Raw genomic sequence first — 23,017 nt, 5'->3', positions numbered from 1 at the left:
GCACCACACTGGACTTAATACAAGTCTTGCAAAGGTGGAAAAGGAATAATAATAATAATAATAATAATAATAATAATAATAATCAGAGAGATTATGTTTTCCAGCATTTCCCCATTGATTTGCTTCATGCACATACATCAGAATGACTTGCATTGGCCTTCCAAATATCTTCAAACTAATCATCATCATCATGCAAGAAACTGCATTGCATTAATTATTATTATTATCATGCAAGAAACTGCACTGTACTACTAGTAATAATTATCATACAAGAGACTGCATTGCACTAATAATAATATTAATCATGCAAGAAACTGCATTGCATTGCACTCATGATCATCATCATGCAAGAAACTGCATTGCATTAATTATTATTATTATCATCATAGAATCATAGAATCAAAGAGTTGGAAGAGACTTCATGGGCCATCCAGTCCAACCCCATTCTGCCAAGAAGCAGGAATATTGCATTCAAATCACCCCTGACAGATGGCCATCCAGCCTCTGTTTAAAAGCTTCCAAAGAAGGAGCCTCCACCACACTCCGGGGCAGAGAGTTCCACTGCTGAACGGCTCTCACAGTCAGGAAGTTCTTCCTAATGTTCAGATGGAATCTCCTCTCTTGTAGTTTGAAGCCATTGTTCCCTTGCGTCCTAGTCTCCAAGGAAGCAGAAAACAAGCTTGCTCCCTCCTCCTCCCTGTGGCTTCCTCTCACATATTTATACATGGCTATCATATCTCCTCTCAGCCTTCTCTTCTTCAGGCTAAACATGCCCAGTTCCCTAAGCCGCTCCTCATAGGGCTTGTTCTCCAGACCCTTGATCATTTTAGTCGCCCTCCTCTGGACACATTCCAGCTTGTCAATATCTCTCTTGAATTGTGGTGCCCAGAACTGGACACAGTATTCCAGATGTGGTCTAACCAAAGCAGAATAGAGGGGTAGCATGACTTCCTTAGATCTAGACACTAGGCTCCTCTTGATGCAGGCCAAAATCCCATTGGCTTTTTTTGCTGCCACATCACATTCCTGGCTCATGTTTAACTTGTTGTCCACGAGGACTCCAAGATCTTTTTCACACGTACTGCTCTCGAGCCAGGCATTGTCCCCCATTCTGTATGTTTGCATTTCATTTTTTCTGCCAAAGTGGAGTATCTTGCATTTGTCACTGTTGAACTTCATTTTGTTAGTTTTGGCCCATCTCTCTAATCTGTCAGGATTGTTTTGAATTCTGCTCCTGTCCTCTGGACTATTGGCTATCCCTCCCAATTTGGTGTCGTCTGCAAACTTGATGATCCTGCCTTCTAGCCCTTCATCTAAGTCGTTAATAAAGATGTTGAACAGGACCGGGCCCAGGACGGAACCCTGCGGATGGCACTCCACTTGTCACTTCTTTCCAAGATGAAGAGGAAGCATTAGTGAGCACTCTCTGTGTTCGTCCACTTAACCAATTACAGATCCACCTCACCGTAGTTTTGCCTAGCCCACATTGGACTAGTTTCCTTGCCAGAAGGTCGTGGGGGACCTTGTCGAAGGCCTTCCTGAAATCCAGGTACGCTACATCCACGGCATTCCCCGCATCTACCCAGCTTGTAGCTCTATCGAAGAAAGAGATCAGATGAGTCTGGCATGACTTGTTTTTGATCATGTAAGAAACTGCATTGTACTACTAATAATAATGATGATCATGCAAGAGACTGCATTGCACTAATAATAATATTAATCTTGCAAGAAACTGCATTGCATTAATTATTAATATTATCATGAAAGAAACTGCATTGTACTACTACTAATAATAATTATGCAAGAGTGCATTGCACTAATAATAATCATCATCATGCAAGAAACTGCATTGCATTAATTATTATTATTATCATGCAAGAAACTGCATTGTACTACTACTAATAATAGTAATCATCAGCCTCATTATCATGCAAGAGACTGCATTGCACTAATAATAATATTAATTATTGTTATAATATAATATTATAATAATATTAATCTACAAGAGAGGAGATTCCATCTGAACACGAGGAAGAACTTCCTGACTGTGAGAGCCGTTCAGCAGTGGAACTCTCTGCCCCGGAGTGTGGTGGAGGCTCCTTCTTTGGAAGCTTTTCAGCAGAGGCTGGATGGCCATCTGTCAGGGGTGATTTGAATGCAATATTCCTGCTTTTTGGCAGAATGGGGTTGGACTGGATGGCCCAAGAGGTCTCTTCCAACTCTTTGATTCTATGATTCTATGATTCTATGATCATCATGCAAGAAACTGCATTGCATTAATTATTATTATTATCATGTAAGAAAATGCATTGTACTACTACTACTAATAGTAATCATCATCCTCATTATCATGCAAGAGACTGCATTGCACTCATTATCATGCAAGAAACTGCATTGCATTATTATTATTATCATGCAAGAAAATACATTGTACTACTACTACTATTATTTGTACTACTAATAATAATAATAGTAGTCATCATCCTCATTATCATGCAAGAGACTGCATTGCACTAGTCATCATCATCATGCAAGAAACTGCATTGCATTATTATTATTATTATCATGCAAGAAAAATGCATTGTACTACTACTACTAATAGTAATCATCATCCTCATTATCACGCAAGAGACTGCATTGCACTAATCATTATCATCATGCAAGAAACTGCATTGCATTAATTATTGTTATCATGCAAGAAACTGCATTGCATTATTATTATTATCATGCAAGAAAATACATTGTACTACTACTACTATTATTTGTACTACTACTAATAATAATAGTAATCATCATCCTCATTATCATGCAAGAGACTGCATTGCACTAGTCATCATCATCATGCAAGAAACTGCATTGCATTATTATTATTATCACGCAAGAAAAATGCATTGTACTACTACTACTACTAATAGTAATCATCATCCTCATTATCATGCAAGAGACTGCATTGCACTAATCATTATCATCATGCAAGAAACTGCATTGCATTAATTATTGTTATCATGCAAGAAACTGCATTGCATTATTATTATTATTATCATGCAAGAAAATACATTGTACTACTACTACTATTATTTGTACTACTACTAATAATAATAGTAGTCATCATCCTCATTATCATGCAAGAGACTGCATTGCACTAATCATTATCATCATGCAAGAAACTGTATTGCATTAATTATTAATATCATGCAAGAAGCTGCATTGTACTACTACTAATAATAGTAATCATCACCTCATTATCATGCAAGAGACTGCACATTGCACTAATAATAATATTAATCATGCAAGAAACTGCATTGCACTAATTATTATTATCATGCAAGAAACTGCATTGCATTGCACTCATGATCACCATCACCATCATCATCATCATGTAAGAAACTGCGCCGCAATGGACTGAATACAAGTCTTGCAAAGGAGGAAAAGGGATTATTATTATTATTATTATTATTAGTATTATTATGATCAGAGAGGTGATGTTTTCCAGCATTTCCCCATCGATTTGCTTCTTCCACATACATCAGAATGATTTGTATGGACCTTCCAAATACTTTCAAACTAAGTTTGAGATGGATGGATGCTCTCCCGTATGCCTCCTGCTCTCCTCTCCACATCTCCGGTCCTCACTTACCTGCAGATGTGACATCCAGCGATATCGGATATAGTTGACACTGAACCGCAAAACATTGCAATGTTTGCTATAGATATGTATTTAAGCGCAGCATGTGCCAACCGAGTTTGATAGACAACACGTATGGATGTTTAATATTTGACAGCTGACAGTTTCCTCCGTGTTCGATACCTGCTAGAAATCAAAACAACGGGGAGATGCCAGCGAGCTGAAACCACTCATCTTTCAACTGTCATGGCTTAAAAATAAAATGGCATTCAGGAAACACAAGATCTGAAATTGGGAGTGATTGGGAATATTTGTCAATGCAACACTCATATATCAACTGTCTTTGGTGTTGCTGCAAGAAGGTCCTCTTTGATTGTAGGTGAACTATAAATCCCAGTGAAAAGAAGCAAGGGAGCAGAGGGATGATTTATTGTTGCCACCAATTGGAAAGGAACCAGTATTCAGGAGATTTTACCCCAGTTCCCAATTTTAAAAAGAACTGACCGATTTGCAATGGAGGGTGAACTATAAATCCCGATTAGGTTGCCGATTAGGAACCAAATTTACCATCAAGTTGGAAGGGAGGCTGTTCAATTGCACCTCCTCCTTTATTAAGAAAGTAATAACTTAGTAGTAATTACACTGTATATACTGTAGCGTGACTGGAGAGAAGAATGTAGTTTCATTTGGTTACTTTTCCCTGGGTTTCTGCCACCACGTGAGGTAAGTTGTAATATTGTGAGAAATGGCACTTGGTACACAGAATAGACGGAGCTGAGGCAATCTTCAAATAAAAGTTAACAATTTTATTAAGTACACAGCGTGTGGTTGCAAGACGTAACTTTTCCTTGTTGCACTTGGAATAATACTTGTAACTGTAACAGTTCATTCTTTCAAGTAACACAGTATCTTTCTGACGTAGAGCACTTGTTTCAGACAAAGTTTCCATACAGGGATGTTTCCCTTAGTTGATCCTCCCTAGATCAAATACTAAGTAAACTATTCTTTAGCCTCTCCTTAGACTAATAGAATTCCAGCTCTGTTTCACCATTCGGCTGCACTAGCCTGAGAAACTTCCAATAGCCAAACCCAGCTTTTCAAAGCCTCAAAGCTTTGCTTCACAAGTCACTCCGCCACCTTTTCTTTCCTTCTCTCCTAACTCCTAACTCCTCACTCCTCTGAACCTAACTCCTGACTCCTCTAAACCTAAACCCTAACTGATTTTTAACTGTCATTTTTTCAAACTCTACCCTCTAAGCTCCTCCCACTTCCCTCTCTCCTGCATCGGTCTCCATGGCAACGCACATGGAGGACTCCTCTGACTTAGGCCGCTCCAGCATTACTGCAGCCAATCTAAACACAAATACAGTTAAAATCATACAATTTATAATCAACTCCTGTACACCCAGTAACTACAAATCCCAAATGTCAAGGTCTATTTCCCCCAAACTCCATCTGTGTTCATATTTAGGCCTATGGAATATTTGTGCCAAGTTTGGTCCAGATCCATCATTGTTTGAGTCCACAGTGCTCTCTGGATGTAGGCGAACTACAACTCCCAAACTCAAGGTCAATGCCCACCAAACCCTTGTAGTGTTTTCTGTTAGTCATGGGAGTTGTGTGTGCCACGTTTGGTTCAATGTCATTATTGGTGGAGTTCAAAATGCTCTTTGATTGTAGGTGAACTATAAATCCTAGTAACTACAAATCCCAAATGTCAAGGTCTACTTCCCCCAAAGGTCTACTTCTCCCAAACATCATCTGTGTTTGATTGTAGGTGAACTATAAATCCCAGTAACTACAAATTCCAAATGTCAAGGTCTACTTCCCCCAAACATCATCTGTGTCCAGATCCATCATTGTTTGAGTCCACAGTGCTCTCTGGATGTAGGCGAACTACAACTCCCAAACTCAAGATCAATGCCCACCAAACCCTTCTAGTGTTTTCTGTTGGTCATGGGAGTCCTGTATGCCACATTTGGTTCAATGCCATAATTGGTGGAGTTCAAAATGCTCTTTGATCGTAGGTGAACTATAAATCCCAGCAACTACAACTCCCAAATGTCAAGGTCTAATTCCCTTAAACTCCATCTGTGTTCATATTTGGGCATATGGAATATTCGTGCCACGTTTGGTCCAGATCCATCACTGTTTGAGTCCACAGTGCTCTCTGGATGTAGGCGAACTACAACTCCCAAACTCAAGATCAATACCAAACCCTTCCAGTATTTTCAGTTGGTCATGGGAGTCCTGTATGCCATGTTTGGTTTAATTCCATCATTGATGGAGTTCAAAATGCTCTTTGATTGTAGGTGAAGTATAAATCCCAGCAACTACAACTCCCAAATGTCAAAAACTCCTTTCTTTCAGAGGAAAACTGAAGACGTGGTTGCGGATCTAATTTCGCTGGGGAGTGAATTCCACAGTCGGGGGTCACCACCGAGAAGGCCCTGTCCCTCGTCCTCACCAGTTGATGGGACCGAGAGCAGGGCCTCCCCGGCAGATCTTAAACTACTAATATCATTAAAGTGGAGTTAAACTGGGTTAATACTACAGTGTAGATCCATCCTGGATTATCCTTTGAACTTGTATCCATTAGCTAAAAGCCTGATTCCACAACCACATCTAAAAAAAAGGAGGGAGGGCATTGATCTAATTTCGCTGGGGAGCGAATTGCACAGTTGGGGGGTCACCACCGAGAAGGCCCTGCCTCTCATCTCCACCAGTTGGTGGGACCGAGAGCAGGGCCTCCCTAGCAGATCTTAAACCACTAATATAATTAAAGTGGAGTCAGACTGGGTTAATACTACAGTGTAGATCCATCCTGGATTATCCTTTGAACCCGTTGTATCCATTAGCCGAAAGCCTGATTCCACAACCGCGTCTTCAGTTTTCCTCTGAACGAACTCCTTTCAGAGCAAAACCGAAGACATGGTTGTGGATCTAATTTCGCTGGGGAGTGAATTCTACAGTCGGGGGGTCACCACTGAGAAGGCCCTGTCCCTCATCCCCACCAGCCGCGTTTGCGAAGTTGGTGGGACCGAGAGCAGGGCCTCCCTGGCAGATCTTAAACTAATATTATCATTAAAGTGGAATTAAACTGGCTTAATACTACAGTGTAGATCCATCCTGGATTGTCCTTTGAACTCGTTGTATCCATTAGCCGAAAGCCTGATTCCACAACCACGTCTGAAAGAAAGGAGGGAGGGCATTGATCTAATTTCACTGGGGAGTAAATTCCACAGTCAGGGGGTCACCACCGAGAAGGTCCTGTCCCTCGTCCTCACCAGTTGATGGGACCGAGAGCAGGGCCTTCCTGGCAGATCTTAAACTACTAATATCATTAAAGTGGAATCAAACTGGGTTAATACTGCAGTGTAGATCCGTCCTGGATTATCCTTTGAACTCGTTATATCCATTAGCCGAAAGCCTGATTCTACAACCACGTCTGAAAGAAAGGAGGGAGGGCATTGATCTAATTTCACTGGGGAGTGAATTGCACAGTCGGGGGGTCACCACCGAGAAGGTCCTGTCCCTCGTCCTCACCAGTTGGTGGGACCAAGAACAGATCTTAAACTACTAATACTATTAAAGTGGAGTCAAACCGGGTTAATACTACAGTGTAGATCCGTCCTGGATTATCCTTTGAACGCTCCCAAACATCCTTTCCTCTAATATAGCATGTTGATTTCCACTCCCACGTATTCCTCCACGACGGCTGCCTTTTCCTTTGACAGCTGCAGTGTTTCTATGTGGTGACAGAAGCTGTGGGAGGCATTGGAGTTGATCGCATTAATTTAATTGAACTGGATCTGCGAGCCAATGGAAGGGCAATTTGGCACTAAGACGCCTGCCTTGATTTTGCAGCCCACCTCAGCCTCCGGCGCCGCTTTCGGGGAAGCCTTCCGCCCTTGGCTCCGTCTCTCTTCGGAAAGCGGAGGAAGCCCATCCTGGAAGGAAAAGGGGCCGCCCGGGATCACCCCCGAAGGAGGTGGGAAATGGCGCCGAAATAATGCCGGAATCACTTCGGAAGGTAAGGGAAAAGGCAGCCTGGGCAGTCCTGCTGCAAAGCATATGCAGGGGCGGTCCAGAAGGAATGCATGGAAGTAGTCCAGCAAGCAATGCTCCAGAGGTTTCTTGGAAGCAGTTCACAATTCAATGTGTTTTTGAAGGCTCCCATGGTCAGAATCACTGGGTTGTTGAGAGTTTTCCAGGCTGTCTGGCCACGTTCCAGAAGCATTCTCTCCTGACGTTTCACCTCCATCTATGGCAGGCACCCTCAGAGGTTGTGAGGTCTTGTCGAAGTCTTTCATGGCCGGAATCACTGGGTTGTTGTGAGTTTTCCAGGCTGTCTGGCCACATTCCAGAAGCATTCTCTCCTGACGTTTCGCCTCCATCTATGGCAGGCACCCTCAGAGGTCGTGAGGTCTGTTGGAAACTAGGCAAGTGAGGTTTATATCTCTGTAGAATAGTAGTCCAGGGTGGGAGAAAGAACTCAAGTCTGGTTAAGGCCAGTGTGAATGTTGCGGTTGGTCAGCTTCAATAATAATAATAATAATAATAATAATAATAATTGTTATTATTATTTATTTATATCCCGCCACCATCTCCCCAAAAGGACTCGGGGCGGCTTGCAAATGGAAAAATATAATGCAAATAAAAAAAATAAACAATACAACAATATATTGTCGAAGGCTTTCATGGCCAGAATCACTGGGTTGTTGTAGGTTTTTTCGGGCTATATGGCCATGTTCTAGAGGCATTCTCTTCTGACATTTCGCCTGCATCTATGGCAAGCATCCTCAGACCTCACTACCTCTGAGGATGCTTGCCATAGATGCAGGCGAAATGTCAGGAGACAATGTCTCTAGAATATGGCCATATAGCCCGAGAAAACCTACAGCAACCCAATACAACAATACGAATGAAAACAATACAAATGAACACACCAAACAATATAAGATCACAGTAATTGGATTTTAAAAAATCACAGTGGGCAGGGCAAGTTGCAAAGATTAAAAGTTTAAAAACACTGGGCCATGTAATGTATCTAGACAGATAATGTGTCATTAGTATTTAATGGCCTTGCAGTTTCAAGGTCTGGCTTCTTACTTGAGCACATGCCCGGCCATTGTCAGTTTTACCATTGTCTTTCCCCCAGTCTAGATGACATTACAAACTTACCACAGCACACAGTTATATCTTGTCTTAGCAGGCAGGGTCTTTTAATCAATTACATAGAACCTTTGACAAACAACATCACAGCACAAGGAGAGAAATATACACTGTACATGACTTCCTTATATACAACTCTATACAATTACACATAGCAATCTCTGATTGGTTCCCAACTCATTGCCTTAACTCAAACCCAGGATTGCATCATTCACAATCACCTGGACTAGGCCAGAACACATTCCCCAAATGAAGTTCTATATACAGTTAATGCATGACTCAGCATTTCCAATAGAAGCCCATTAGCAGTGCATGACTCAGCTATATTACATTACAAAACATTGTAAAATCTGACATAAATATTCTGGGCATTATAGTTCACATGGCCATTGCAGTTCGCCTCCTGGGCATTACAGTTCCTATTCAGGCTCAGTGCTCTGGAGTCCTGGAAGTTGCAGTTCGGTGGGGCCCCAGTGAAACTACATCTCCCAGGATGTAATGTCCATGGCTGCATTCATTCTACATTTTATCCCGATGCATCTTTGCTTTCTTGAATGGCATTTCTGTTCCCAATATGGCCTCCTGTGTCAAATTACCCCCAAGCTGTTGATGCGCCACGATTCGCCCACAATTGTCAGCTTTGCAATGTATTAATTCCCATTTTGGTCCCGTTTGCTCGCTCAGGGCTGGGAGACGAGCGATATCTTTTGCATATAGGCATACCCTCATTGCCGGGAACGTGGCGAGCGGCTTGATCTTCATCTGGCGCACCATCTGCAGCATGGATCTCAATACCCAAATATTATTTTTTGCGTCCTTTTAGGGCATTGTGTTCTAGCTGATGGAGCCGATTAGATTTCTGAACGGGAGACAAGTCAACCTTTGTCTCCACAATTCTGTCAGCCGTGTTTTCCATCCAGATAGTACGCTGCGAGGAAGGAAACACAAAGCACTCATTCAGTGTGAACCAGCAGTCGTTTGACTCCACATGTCCCAGTGTTAGGAGATCCTGGGAGTTGTAGTTTCAATACCAACTCTCCAAGAATCATAGAATCATAGAGTCAAAGAGTTGGAAGAGACCTCCTGGGCCATCCAGTCCAACCCCATTCTGCCAAGAAGCAGGAATGTTGCATTCAAATCACCCCTGACAGATGGCCATCCAGCCCTTGTTTAAAAGCTTCCAAAGAAGGAGCCTCCACCACACTCCGGGGCAGAGAGTTCCACTGCTGAACGGCTCTCACAGTCAGGAAGTTCTTCCTCATGTTCAGATGGAATCTCCTCTCTTGTAGTTTGAAGCCATTGTTCCATGTCCTAGTCTCCATGGAAGCAGAAAACAAGCTTGCTCCCTCCTCCTCCCTGTGGCTTCCTCTCACATATTTATACATGGCTATCATATCTCCTCTCAGCCTTCTCTTCTTCAGGCTAAACATGCCCAGTTCCCTAAGCCGCTCCTCATAGGGCTTGTTCTCCAGACCTTTTATCATTTTAGTCGCCCTCCTCTGGACACATTCCAGCTTCTCAATATCTCTCTTGAATTGAGATATTGACAAGCTGGAATGTGTCCAGAGGAGGGCGACTCAAATGATCAAGGGTCTGGAGAACAAGCCCTAAGAGGAGCGGCTTAAAGAAATGGGCATGTTTAACCTGAAAGAAGAGAAGGCTGAGAGGAGATATGATAGCCATGTATAAATATGTGAGAGGAAGCCACAGGGAGGAGGGAACAAGCTTGTTTTCAGCTTCTCTGGAGACTAGGACATGAAACAATGGCTTCAAACTACAAGAAAGGAGATTCCATCTGAACATGAGGAAGAACTTCCTGGCTGTGAGAGCCGTTCAGCAGTGGAACTCTCTGCCCCGGAGTGTGGTGGAGGCTCCTTCTTTGGAAGCTTTTAAACAGAGGCTGGATGGGCATCTGTCAGGGGTGATTTGAATGCAATATTCCTGCTTCTTGGCAGAATGGGGTTGGACTGGATGGCCCAGGAGGTCTCTTCCAACTCTTTGATTCTATGATTCTATGATTCTATTCTGCTTTGGTTAGACCACACCTGGAATATTGTGTCCAATTCTGGGCACCACAATTCAAGAGAGATATTGACAAGCTGGAATGTGTCCAGAGGAGGGCGACTAAAATGATCAAGGGTCTGGAGAACAAGCCCTATGAGGAGCGGCTTAAAGAGATGGGCATGTTTAACCTGAAGAAGAGAAGGCAGTGAGTCCGTGGAAAGCGAACCGCAAAACAGCGAGGGAACACCGTATTGGCTTCCCTTGGTGAAACCATGATTCCGTGTGCTGCCTTTCAGTGGTCTCTCCATTTCTGAAGTGGGAATGGACCTGATTGTGTTTATTCCTGCCTCCAAATAAAACGCCTTTGGAATCTGCCAGCCTTCGCTAAAAGCTCTCAAGTGTTTGCCTGAAGGGCCCTTGCTAAAAAGCAATATATTGAGGGGCTTCTTATGGAACAGGGTCTGCGCATTATTAACCTGTTTCCACCCCGTTTCCTTGGTGATACCGGAGGAGAAGATTTCCCCGACATTGTGCAAAAAATGGGAGCAAAAACCCTTTGAGAGAGAAACCCAACTTCCCCTTGTTGTTGTTCTTTGCTTCTGACGACTACGGATAAAAGAGTGTGAGCTGGCCAAGGTCCTGAACCAAGTTCTCAAGTTCACATAATCACAGCCTCAACGCTAAACATTTCTGCACAGCATTTCAATACCCCAGAGGACAGGAGCAGGATTCAAAACGATCTTGACAGATTAGAGAGATGGGCCCAAACTAACAAAATGAAGTTCAACAGTGACAAATGCAAGATACTCCACTTTGGCAGAAAAAATGAAATGCAAAGAGACAGAATGGGGGACAATGCCTGGCTCGAGAGCAGTACGTGTGAAAAAGATCTTGGAGTCCCCGTGGACAACAAGTTAAACATGAGCCAACAATGTGATGTGGCGGCAAAAAAAGCCAATGGGATTTTGGCCTGCATCAAGAGGAGCCTAGTGTCTAGGTCCAGGGAAGTCATGCTCCCCATGCTCTATTCCGCTTTGGTTAGACCACACCTGGAATATTGGGTCCAATTCTGGGCAACACAATTCAAGAGAGATATTGACAAGCTGGAATGTGTCCAGAGGAGGGCGACTAAAATGATCAAGGGTCTGGAGAACAAGCCCTATGAGGAGCGGCTTAGGGAACTGGGCATGTTTAGCCTGAAGAAGAGAAGGCTGAGAGGAGATATGATAGCCATGTATAAATATGTGAGAGGAAGCCACAGGGAGGAGGAGGGAGCAAGCTTGTTTTCTGCTTCCCTGGAGACTAGGACGCAATGGAACAATGGCTTCAAACTACAAGAGAGGAGATTCCATCTGAACATGAGGAAGAACTTCCTGACTGTGAGAGCCGTTCAGCAGTGGAACTCTCTGCCCCGGAGGGAGTGTGGTGGAGGCTCCTTCTTTGGAAGCTTTTAAGCAGAGGCTGGATGGCCATTTGTCAGGGGTGATTTGAATGCAACATTCCTGCTTCTTGGCAGAATGGGGTTGGACTGGGTGGCCCAGGAGGTCTCTTCCAACTCTTGGATTCTATGATTCTATGATTCCAACATCCAAAGTACCCTGTTCTGGAACACAATCACAGGCTGAGCTCCAACTAGCAGTAGCAGCAGCAGCAGCAGGAAAGTCTGCTCGACCCGGACACGGAAGCCCAGCAGGAAGGCCTACTCTTCCTCCTCCTCTTGCTCCTCCTCCTCCTCTTCTCTGAAGCACTGTAGGGAAATGTGGGATTTTTATTTATTTGTCATGTCAGGGCAACCAGTCACATTACATTTCTAACAGAACAAAACAAACAGGCAAAATACAAAATTTGCAAGTTTGGTAGTTGGTTAAATGTCCTTTGACCAGTATCTGGCCACTTGGAGTGCTTCTGGTGTTGCCGCAAGGAGGTCCTCCATTGTGCATGTGGCAGGGCTCAGGTTGCATTGCAGGAGGTGATCTCTGGTTTGCTCCTCTCCGCACTCGCATGTCGAGGATTCCACTTTGTGGCCCCATTTCTTGAGGTTGGCTCTGCATCTCGTGGTGCCAGAGCGCAGTCTGTTCAGCGCCTTCCAAGTCGCCCAGCCTTCTGTGTGCCCAGGAGGGAGTCTCCCATTTGATATCAGCCATTGACTGAGGTTCTGGGTTTGAGCCTGCCACTTTTGGACTCTCGCTTGCTGAGGTGTTCCAGTGAATGTCTCTCTAGATCTTAGAAAACTATTTCTTGATTTAAGTCGTTGACGTGCTGGCTGATACCCAAACAAGGGATGAGCTGGAGATGTCACTGCCTTGGTCCTTTCACTCTTGGTTGCTACTTCCCAGCGGATGTCAGACTACAGACCATCTGCTGCAATGCAACCTGGGCCCTGCTACATGCACAATGGAGGACTGTACAGAAGTTATTGAAACTATGTATATGTTTAACTGTTAGAATATATTTGTTTTGGTAATAGTAGCTGACAGCTAGAGTTAACTGGTTATATCCACAGGAGGTTGCGAAGGAGACCAGGCAGAGGAGAGAGAGAGAAGTGGGCAGAGCCTAGCAAGAAAATGTTATCAGTTGGGGGTTTGGAGTCGGAGTTAGCAGTTGAGAGAGAGCGGGGAGCAGAGAAGTAGTGTGTGTGAATAGCCAGAGGTTTCTTCAGTCTAGGAAGGCTGAAGGGGGAAACCTAATTAGTTTCATTAGTCAGAGAGGACTAAGGGAAGCTTGTTTAGATCACTAGTTAGAAAAGAACTAGAGGTCTAGGGGTTTGATCAAGAAAGGATCAAACCCGAAGGCTATTCACCTCAGGAAACATTGTTTAAGAAAGTGCTTCACCACAGTAAAAGTCAGTTACAAGTTGTATCATCCAGAAGTGTGAACTGTATTGCAAACCAAGTTACATTCAAAGTTCTCTAAGTTATTCCAAGTAAACCAACAGTCTTCTCTGTGCACAGGGGGGAGTCTCATTTGATTTCGGTTCTGGGTTTGAGCCTGCCACTTTTGGACTCTCGCTTGCTGAGGTGTTCCAGCGAATGTCTCTGTAGATCTTAGAAAACTATTCCTAGATCTAAGTCATTGACGTGCTGGTTGATACCCAAACAGGGGATGAGGTGGAGACAGGCATGTAGCCGGAGGGGGGGGGGGCTTGAAGGGCTTCAGCCCCCCCCCCCGAAATTCTCATGGTGGTTCGCGAAAAGGCTTTACTTGTGCATTATTTAAACTGTTATGTTTATTCATATCATGATGAATTCCCCAGGGGGGAATCTCTCATTTGATTGAGGTACTGGGTTTGAGCCTGCCACTTTTGGACTCTCGCTTGCTGAGGTGTTCCAGCGAATGTCTCTGTAGATCTTAGAAAACTATTTCTAGATCTAAGTCATTGACGTGCTGGTTGATACCCAAACAGGGGATGAGGTGGAGACAGGCATGTAGCTGGAGGGGGGGGGGCTTGAAGGGCTTCAGCCCCCCCCCCCCCGAAATTCTCATGGTGGTTCGCGAAAAGGCTTTACTTGTGCATTATTTAAACTGTTATATTTATTCATATCATGATCTGATCACCATACTCAATATATCCCATATGCATGGGGGTATTGGGGTAATGATACAAAAGGTTTGCTAGGGTAGACCCTCTTTCACTCAGACTCAGCCCCCCCCCCCCGAAACTCAGGCCTCCCAAACATCTCCTGAAAAAAATTCAGTCCCCCCAAAACTCAGCCCCCCCAACCCCCCCCTGAAAAAATTCATCCCCCCCCCCCCCCCCGAAACGAAATCCTGGCTACAGGCCTGCCACTTTTGGACTCTGGCTTGCTGAGGTGTTCCAGCGAGTGTCTCTGTAGATCTAAGAAAACAATTTCTTGATTTAAATCGTTGACGTGCTGGCTGATACCCAAACAGGGGATGAGCTGGAGATGCCTCTGCCTTGGTCCTTTCACTATTGGCTGCCACTTCCCAGCGGATGTCAGGTGGTGCAATACCGGCTAAGCAGTGTAATTTCTCCAGTGGTGAAGGGCGCAGACACCCCGTGATAATGCGGCATGTCTCATTAAGAGCCACATCCACTGTTTTAGCATGGTGAGATGTGTTCCACACTGGGCATGCATACTCAGCAGCAGAGTAGCACAGCGCAAGGGCAGATGTCTTCACTGTGCCTGGTTGTGATCCCCAGGTTGTGCCAGTCAGCTTTCGTATGATATTGTTTCTAGCGTCCACTTTTTTGCTTGATGTTCAGGCAGTGCTTCTTGTAGGTCAGAGCACGGTCCAGAGTGACTCCCAGGTATTTGGGTGCGCTGCAATGCTCCAGTGGGATTCCTTCCCAGGTAATAATCCTCAGAGCTCAGGATGCTTCTCTGTTCTTGAGATGAAAGGCACAAGTCTGTGTTTTAGATTGATTAGGGATCAGCTGGTTTTCCCTGTAATAGGCAGTAAGAGCACCTAGAGCTTGTGTTTCTCAACCTTCCTAATGCCGCGACCCCTTAATACAGTTCCTCATGTTGTGGTGACCCCCAACCATAATATTGTTTTCATTGCTACTTCATATCTGCAATTTTGCTACTGTTATGAATCATAATGTAAATATCCGATATGCAGGATGCATTTTCATTCACTGGACCAAACTGGGCACAAATACCCAATACACCCGAATGTGAATGCTAGTGGGGTTGGGGGAGGATTGATTTTGTAATTTGGGAGTTGTCGTTCCTGGGATTTATAGTTCACCTATAATCAAAGAGCATTCTGAACTCCACCAGCGATGGATTTGAACCAAACTTGGCTCCCATGACCAATGGAAAACACTGGAAGGGTTTGATGGGCATTGACCTTGAGTTTGGGAGTTATAGTTCACCTATATCCCATGACCAACAGAAGTTTGAGTTTTGAGATTTGGAGTTGTAGTTCACCTACATCCAGAGAGCACTGTGGACTCATGCAATGGTGGATCTGGACCAAACTTGGCACGAATACTCAATATGCCCAAATGTGAACACTAGTGGAATCTGGGGAAAATAGACCTTGACATTTGGGAGTTATAGTTGCTGGGATTTATAGTTCACATACAACCAAAGAGTATTATGAACGCCACCAATGATAGAATTGGCTCAAACTTCCCACATGGAATCCCCATGGCCATCAGAAAATGCTGTGTTTTCTTATGGTCTTCGGTGACCCCTCTGACACCCCCTCGCGACCCCCTCAGGGGTCCCGACCCCCAGGTTGAGAAACACTGCTCTAGAGCTTCGGAGAGCTTCTGTTCTACCATCTCAAAGCTCCCTGCTTGAGCGGTGATGGCACGATCATCAGTATAGATGAAACTCTCCATCCCTTCTGTGGGATGAGCAAGGCCTTGTCGAGGAAGAGGAGGAGGAGGCAGCATCTACGCTCAAGAAATAACGGGTATACAGTAGGCCTGGGTAACAACGCAAAAATTTGTTTCTAAAATCGATTTGTAATTGGGGGTTTTTTTTGTTTCGATATTTAAAATAATTACAAAACTTTCCCAAAAAAAAAGTTTCGGTATTTACGAAATTTCGTAAATATTTACAAAACATTTTGTAAAGATGGCGCCCTTTTTTGTTTCAATATTTTTAAAATATTTTTTTAATTTAATTATTAATTTAGTAGAATAGGGATTAATTATTATTAATTATTATTAAGGAGGGAAGGCAGGCACTCACTCTGGCGGGCCCTCTCGCTCGCCGCTCGCTCGCCCCTCTCGCTCCAGCAGACAAGAGTTCTTCCTCCCACCCTGAACATTATTCCACAGATATATCAACCCCACTTGCCTAGTTTCCAACAGACCTCACAACCTCTGAGGATGCCTGCCATAGATGTGGGTGAAATGTCAGGAGAGAGTGCTTCCGCCCCTCTCGCTCGCCACTCGCTCGCCCCTCTCGCTCGCCGCTCGCTATTATTATTAATAGGCAATGCTAAGCAAGCTGGCCAATTGCAACATTCAGGCAGGAAGCAGCCAGACCATGAAGCTGCAAGGCCATTCGATGCTCATCAAGCTGGCCAGCTGCAACATTCACGCTTGCCTCCAGCAGACAAGAGTTCTTCCTCCCACCCTGAACATTATTCCACAGATATATCAACCCCACTTGCCTAGTTTCCAACAGACCTCACAACCTCTGAGGATGCCTGCCATAGATGTGGGTGAAATGTCAGGAGAGAGTGCTTCCGCCCCTCTCGCTCGCCACTCGCTCGCCCCTCTCGCTCGCCGCTCGCTATTATTATTAATAGGCAATGCTAAGCAAGCTGGCCAATTGCAACATTCAGGCAGGAAGCAGCCAGACCATGAAGCTGCAAGGCCATTCGATGCTCATCAAGCTGGCCAGCTGCAACATTCACGCTTGCCTCCAGCAGACAAGAGTTCTTCCTCCCACCCTGAACATTATTCCACAGATATATCAACCCGACTTGCCTAGTTTCCCAACAGACCTCACAACCTCTGAGGATGCCTGCCATAGATGTGGGTGAAATGTCAGGAGAGAGTGCTTCCGCCCCTCTCGCTCGCCGCTCGCTCGCCCCTCTCGCTCGCCCCTCTCAGCAAGCATCGGCAGGCGGCCATCTTACGTATTTCCGAAATGGACGGAAATACAAAATTTTTTGGCGCCTGCCGTTTCGATATTTAAAAACACTTCCAGGTTAAAAAAAATGTTTTGTAATCGTTTCGTAATTCAAAAATTAACGAATTTTTTAACGAATTACGAATTAACGAAACGAATTGACCAGCCCTAGTATACAGTATTCCCTCGCTACTTGTATATTTTAAATTCTTTTTTTTGGAAAAATCACGAAACAGCGAGTCTGCAGAAAGCGAATCGCGAAGCAGTATACACACTCCATTTGCCTCACTGCCAACATAACCTCTGAGGATGGCATTAGCCACAGATGGAGGCAAAACATCAGGAGAGAATGCTCCTGGAATATGGCCATACAGCCCAAAACACTCACAGCAACCCAATCTAGCAATATTTGGATGGCTACTTGATGGATGCATCGTGCACACACAGAAAGAGATAGTGTGTTTTTGTGTGTTTACGCGTCTGCAAATGGCAGGTGGCAAAATGCGTCTTGTCGGTTTCGGCCGCCCACCTTCGGAAGGGCTTCCTCCCGTGACAACAGTGTTTGTGTGCGCGCTTTCTTGGAAAGCCAAAGCAGCTGGCTTCTCGCCTCCAAGAGAAAGACTGTCCTTCGCGCAGCAAGAGTTGCGTGTCATCGACGTACCAAGGAATCAGCAAAATTTGCAGGATGAGTCAATCGAAGTGCCTTGCAGTGAGTCACTGGCCGTGTGAAGGCAACCAGGGGAAGATGGACTCGCGGGGTGTGTCTACATGCGAGAGTGAATGCATTTTGACAGCACTTGCAGTGCCATGGCTCATAGCTACGGAATCCTGGGAGTTATAGTTTTGCAATCATTCTCTGCCAAAGAGGGTTGGCACCCTCAGCTCCCAGGATTACACAGCCTTGTTCCAAGGCATTTAAAGTGGTGCAAAAATACTGCATTAATTTGACAGTGTAGATCAGGCATGGGCAAACTTTGGTCCTCTGGGTGTTTTGGACTACAACTCCCAGAATTCCTAACAGCCTCAGACCCCTCAGCCGCTTAAGCTGTTTGTTTAACTTGTTATCCACCTGAGTTGTGGTTCCACCAGGTCGGAAGTCTTTTCTAGGTGCGTCTACACTATCAAGTAAACACAGTTTGGTGCAATTTGGATTGCCATGGCTCAATGCTCTTGGATCCCAGGAGTTGTGGTTCTACCAGGTCAGAAGTCTTTTCTAGGTGCGTCTACACTATCAAGTAAACACAGTTTGGTGTTACTTGAATTGCCATGGCTCAATGCTCTTGGATCCTAGGAGTTGTGGTTCTACCAGGTCAGAAGTCTTTTCTAGGTGTGTCTACACTATCAAGTAAACACAGTTTGGTGTAACTTGGATTGCCATGGCTCAATGCTCCTGGATCCTAGGAGTTGTGGTTCTACCAGGTTGGAAGTCTTTTCTAGGTGCGTCTACACTGTCAAGTAAGCACAGTTTGGTGCAACTTGAATTGCCATGGCTCAGTGCTCTTGGATCCTAGGAGTTGTGGTTCTACCAGGTTGGAAGTCTTTTCTAGGTGCATCTACACTATCAAGTAAACACAGTTTGGTGCAACTTGAATTGCCATGGCTCAATGCTCCTGGATCCTAGGAGTTGTGGTTCTACCAGGTTGGAAGTCTTTTCTAGGTGCGTCTACACTGTCAAGTAAGCACAGTTTGGTGCAACTTGAATTGCCATGGCTCAGTGCTCTTGGATCCTAGGAGTTGTGGTTCTACCAGGTTGGAAGTCTTTTCTAGGTGCATCTACACTATCAAGTAAGCACAGTTTCATGCGACTTGAATTGCCATTGCTCAATGCTCTTGAATCCTAGGAGTTGTGGTTCTACCAGGTCGGAAGTCTTTTCTAGGTGCGTCTACACTATCAAGGGCCAGGGCTTCCCAGTTCTCAGTGTCTATGCCAGAGTTTTCAAGGTTGGCTTTGAGCCCATCTTTCAATCTCTTTTCCTGTCCACCAACGTTCCGTTTTCCATTCTTGAGTTCGAAGTAGAGCAACTGCTTTGGGAGACGGTGGTCAGGCATCTGGACAACGGGACCGGTCCAGCGGAATTGATGGCGGAGAACCATCACTTAAATGCTGGTGGTCTTTGCTTCTTCCAGGACGCTGACATTTGTCCACCTGTCTTCCCAAGAGATTTGCAAGATTTTCCAGAGGCAGTGCTGATGGAATTGTTCCAGGAGTTGCATGTGACGTCTGTAGACTGTCCACGTTTAGCAGGCATAGAGCAGGGTTGGGAGGACAATCACTTTATAGACAAGCCCCTTGGTCTCCCTATGTATGCCTGGCTCGAGAGCAGGATGTGCGAAAAAGATCTTGGAGTCCTCGTGGACAACAAGTTAAACATGAGCCAGGAATGTGATGTGGCTGCAAAAAAAGCCAATGGGATTTTGGCCTGCATCAAGAGGAGCCTAGTGTCTAGATCTAGGGAAGTCATGCTCCCCATGCTCTATTCCGCTTTGGTCAGACCACACCTGGAATATTATGTCCAATTCTGGGCACCACAATTGAAGAGAGATATTGACAAGCTGGAATGTATCCAGAGGAGGGCGACTCAAATGATCGAGGGTCTGGAGAACAAGCCCTATGAGGAGCGGCTTAAGGAGCTGGGCATGTTTAGCCTGAAGAAGAGAAGGCTGAGAGGAGATATGATAGCCATGTATAAATATGTGAGAGGAAGCCACAGGGAGGAGGGAGCAAGCTTGTTCACTGCTTCCCTGGAGACTAGGACACGGGACAATGGCTTCAAACTACAAGAGAGGAGATTCCATCTGAACATGAGGAAGAACTTCCTGACTGTGAGAGCCGTTCAGCAGTGGAACTCTCTGCCCCGGAGTGTGGTGGAGGCTCCTTCTTTGGAAGCTTTTACACAGAGGCTGGATGACCATCTGTCAGGGGTGATTTGAATGCAATATTCCTGGTTCTTAGCAGAATGGGGTTGGACTGGATGGCCCAGGAGGTCTCTTCCAACTCTTTGATTCTATGATTCTATGAGGGGCAGAAGGCGGTTTGCAAGGATTCTTGCGAGGATTTTCCCAGCAGAGGTTAGAAGGGAGATACCTCGATAGTTTCCGCAGTCTGTTCTTTCCCCCCTTTTGAAGAGATTGATGATGATGGCATCCTTGAAATCTGCTAGGATTTTCTCAGTCACCCACACTTTTTCTATGAGCTGGTGGAGGAGTTGTGTCAGCTCAGATCCTCCCTCTTTAAAGATTTCAGCAGGGATCCCATCAGGTCTGCTGGCTTTGTAATTTTTTTGTTGACTGATGGCATTGCTGACTTCTTCCAAACTAGGCAGTGCTGCAAGCTCATCCCTGGTTTGTTGTTGTGGGATTTGTGAGAGAACCTCTTTGACCACATTGGCGTTGCGATTCAGTAGGTCCTCTCCCTTTAAAGATTTCAGCAGGGATCCCATCAGGTCCGCTGGCTTTGTTATTTTTTGTTGGCTGATGGCATTGCTGACTTCTTCCAAACTAGGCAGTGCTGCAAGCTCATCCCTGGTTTGTTGTTGTGGGATTTGTGAGAGAACCTCTTCGGCCACATTGGAGTTGCGATTCACTGTCTCGAATGCCTTTGCAAGGTCAATGAATGCCATGTACAGAGGTTGATTTTGTTCTCTGCCTTTTTCTTGGAGCTGTCTTGCAATGAAGACCATGTCCACTGTTCCTCTGGAGGGGCGGAAGCCGTTCTGGGATTCTGGGAGGGTGTCTTCTGAGAGGGGGAGAAGGCGGTTTGCAAGGATTCTTGCGAGGATTTTCCCAGCGGAGGTTAGAAGGGAGATACCTCGATAGTTTCTGCAGTTTGTTCTTTCCCTCTTTTTGAAGAGGGTGATGATGGTGGCATTCTTGAAGTCTGCTGGGATTTTCTTGGTCACCCACACTTTTTCAATGAGCTGGTGGAGTTGTTGTGTCAGCTCAGGTCTTCCCTCTTTAAAATTTCAGCAGGGATCCCATCAGGTCCGCTGGCTTTGTTATTTTTCGTTGGCTGATGGCATTGCTGACTTCTTCCAAACTAGGCAGTGCTGCAAGCTCATCCCTGGTTTGTTGTTGTGGGATTTGTGAGAGAACCTCTTCGGCCATATTGCAGTTGCGATTCAGGAGGTCCTCTCTCTTTAAAGATTTCAGCAGGGATCCCATCAGGTCCGCTGGCTTTGTTATTTTTTTGTTGGCTGATGGCATTGCTGACTTCTTCCAAACTAGGCAGTGCTGCAAGCTCATCCCTGGTTTGTTGTTGTGGGATTTGTGAGAGAACCTCTTCGGCCACGTTGGAGTTGCAATGCCTTTGCAAGGTCAATGAATGCCATGTACAGAGGTTGGTTTTGTTCCCTGCATTTTTCTTTTTGAAGAGGGTGATGATGGTGGCATCCTTGAAATCTACCTTTAATTCTTCAGTGGCCTGCGCACCATCGATTTTTACTTTTTCCCAAATCCCTCTTAGTTTTTACCAATTTTCGTTTGCTCGGGGATGCCTTTCTTTGGCTTGGCTTCCCCTTTCCTTCCTGCATTTCCTTTCCCTGATATTATTTTCTTTCCCCCGCCGGCCGCGCCTCTGTTTTCGGCAAAGGGGTTGCAATTTGCAATGGCAGCCTGCAAATGCCAACTTGTTAGGCACAAACTGCTGCTGCGGATTGGAGGCGGCAAGCGCATGCCGAGAGCGTGCCAAGTGGCAGGAGAGGGTTCGCTACAGATGGAAGAGCTGGAAACGTTGGAGGCGATCCAAAGGTTTAATCAAATTCAACCAGTTTTTTGCTCAACTGCAGAATTCTCTTTGGGGAAAGAAAAAAGAGAGAGAGTTGGAAATCGTGGGGAGAGGTTTCAGTGAAATAGTAGTTTCCCTTATGCCATTCACTCTGCATTACAGGTATGCTCAGGAGCAATGAGGCCTCATGGGTGCATCATGGAAACATTGTGCATGGATGTCTTTGGCTTTAAAGGAGCCATAATGGGGGAAAGAGAACAGGGCTGGCTCCCAAACTGGCGGCGCGCGAGGACAGTCGCGGCTTTGATTTCACTTGGATTGATTTCATTTAAATCCATGATGACCAGAAGGAGGAGGGAAGAACAAGCCCAGCGCCTGCTAATTGGCTTGAAAATGTCACCGGCTAAAGATGCAAAGCTGCAAGGCTTGGAAATCAGGATGGAGTTCAATGAATCATAGAATGACAGAGTTGGCCATCTAGTCAAACCCCTTGCCATACAGAAAAGCACACTCAAAACACCCCTGACAGATGGCCATCCAGCCTCTGTTTAAAAGCTTCCAAGGAAGGAGCTTCCACCCAGGGGCGGCTCAACCCATTACGCAAACTAAGCATTTGCAGTATAGTTGATTTTGCCCAGGGGTGCTCTTGGGGGAAAATAGACCTTGACACAACAAGATACTATTGTTGTTGTTGTTGTTGTTGTTGTTATTAGAAACACAACAAGATGAGTCTACAGTAGATATTATTATTATTATTATTAGAAACACAACAAGATGAGTCTACAGCAGATACTATTATTGTTGTTGTTGTTGTTATTAGAAACACAACAAGATGAGTCTACAGGAGATATTATTATTATTATTATTATTATTAGAAACACAACAAGATGAGTCTACAGCAGATACTATTATTATTATTGTTATTGTTAT

General features: G+C 44.9%; 1 protein-coding gene across 1 annotated transcript in view; it reads left to right on the top strand.

Moving 5' to 3' along the window:
* NEXMIF (neurite extension and migration factor) overlaps nucleotides 1-23,017 on the top strand; it is a 332,310-nt gene that overhangs the window by 243,414 nt on the left and 65,879 nt on the right. The window contains exon 3 of the mRNA XM_067471681.1: nucleotides 7,493-7,658. The gene's annotated coding sequence lies outside the window, so the exon portion shown is untranslated. The remainder of the gene's footprint in view (nucleotides 1-7,492; nucleotides 7,659-23,017) is intronic.

Source organism: Anolis sagrei, chromosome 10, assembly GCF_037176765.1.
Source record: "Anolis sagrei isolate rAnoSag1 chromosome 10, rAnoSag1.mat, whole genome shotgun sequence".
In the NCBI taxonomy this organism is placed as follows: Eukaryota; Metazoa; Chordata; class Lepidosauria; order Squamata; family Dactyloidae; genus Anolis; species Anolis sagrei.
This window is presented reverse-complemented; position numbering and strand designations above follow the sequence as displayed.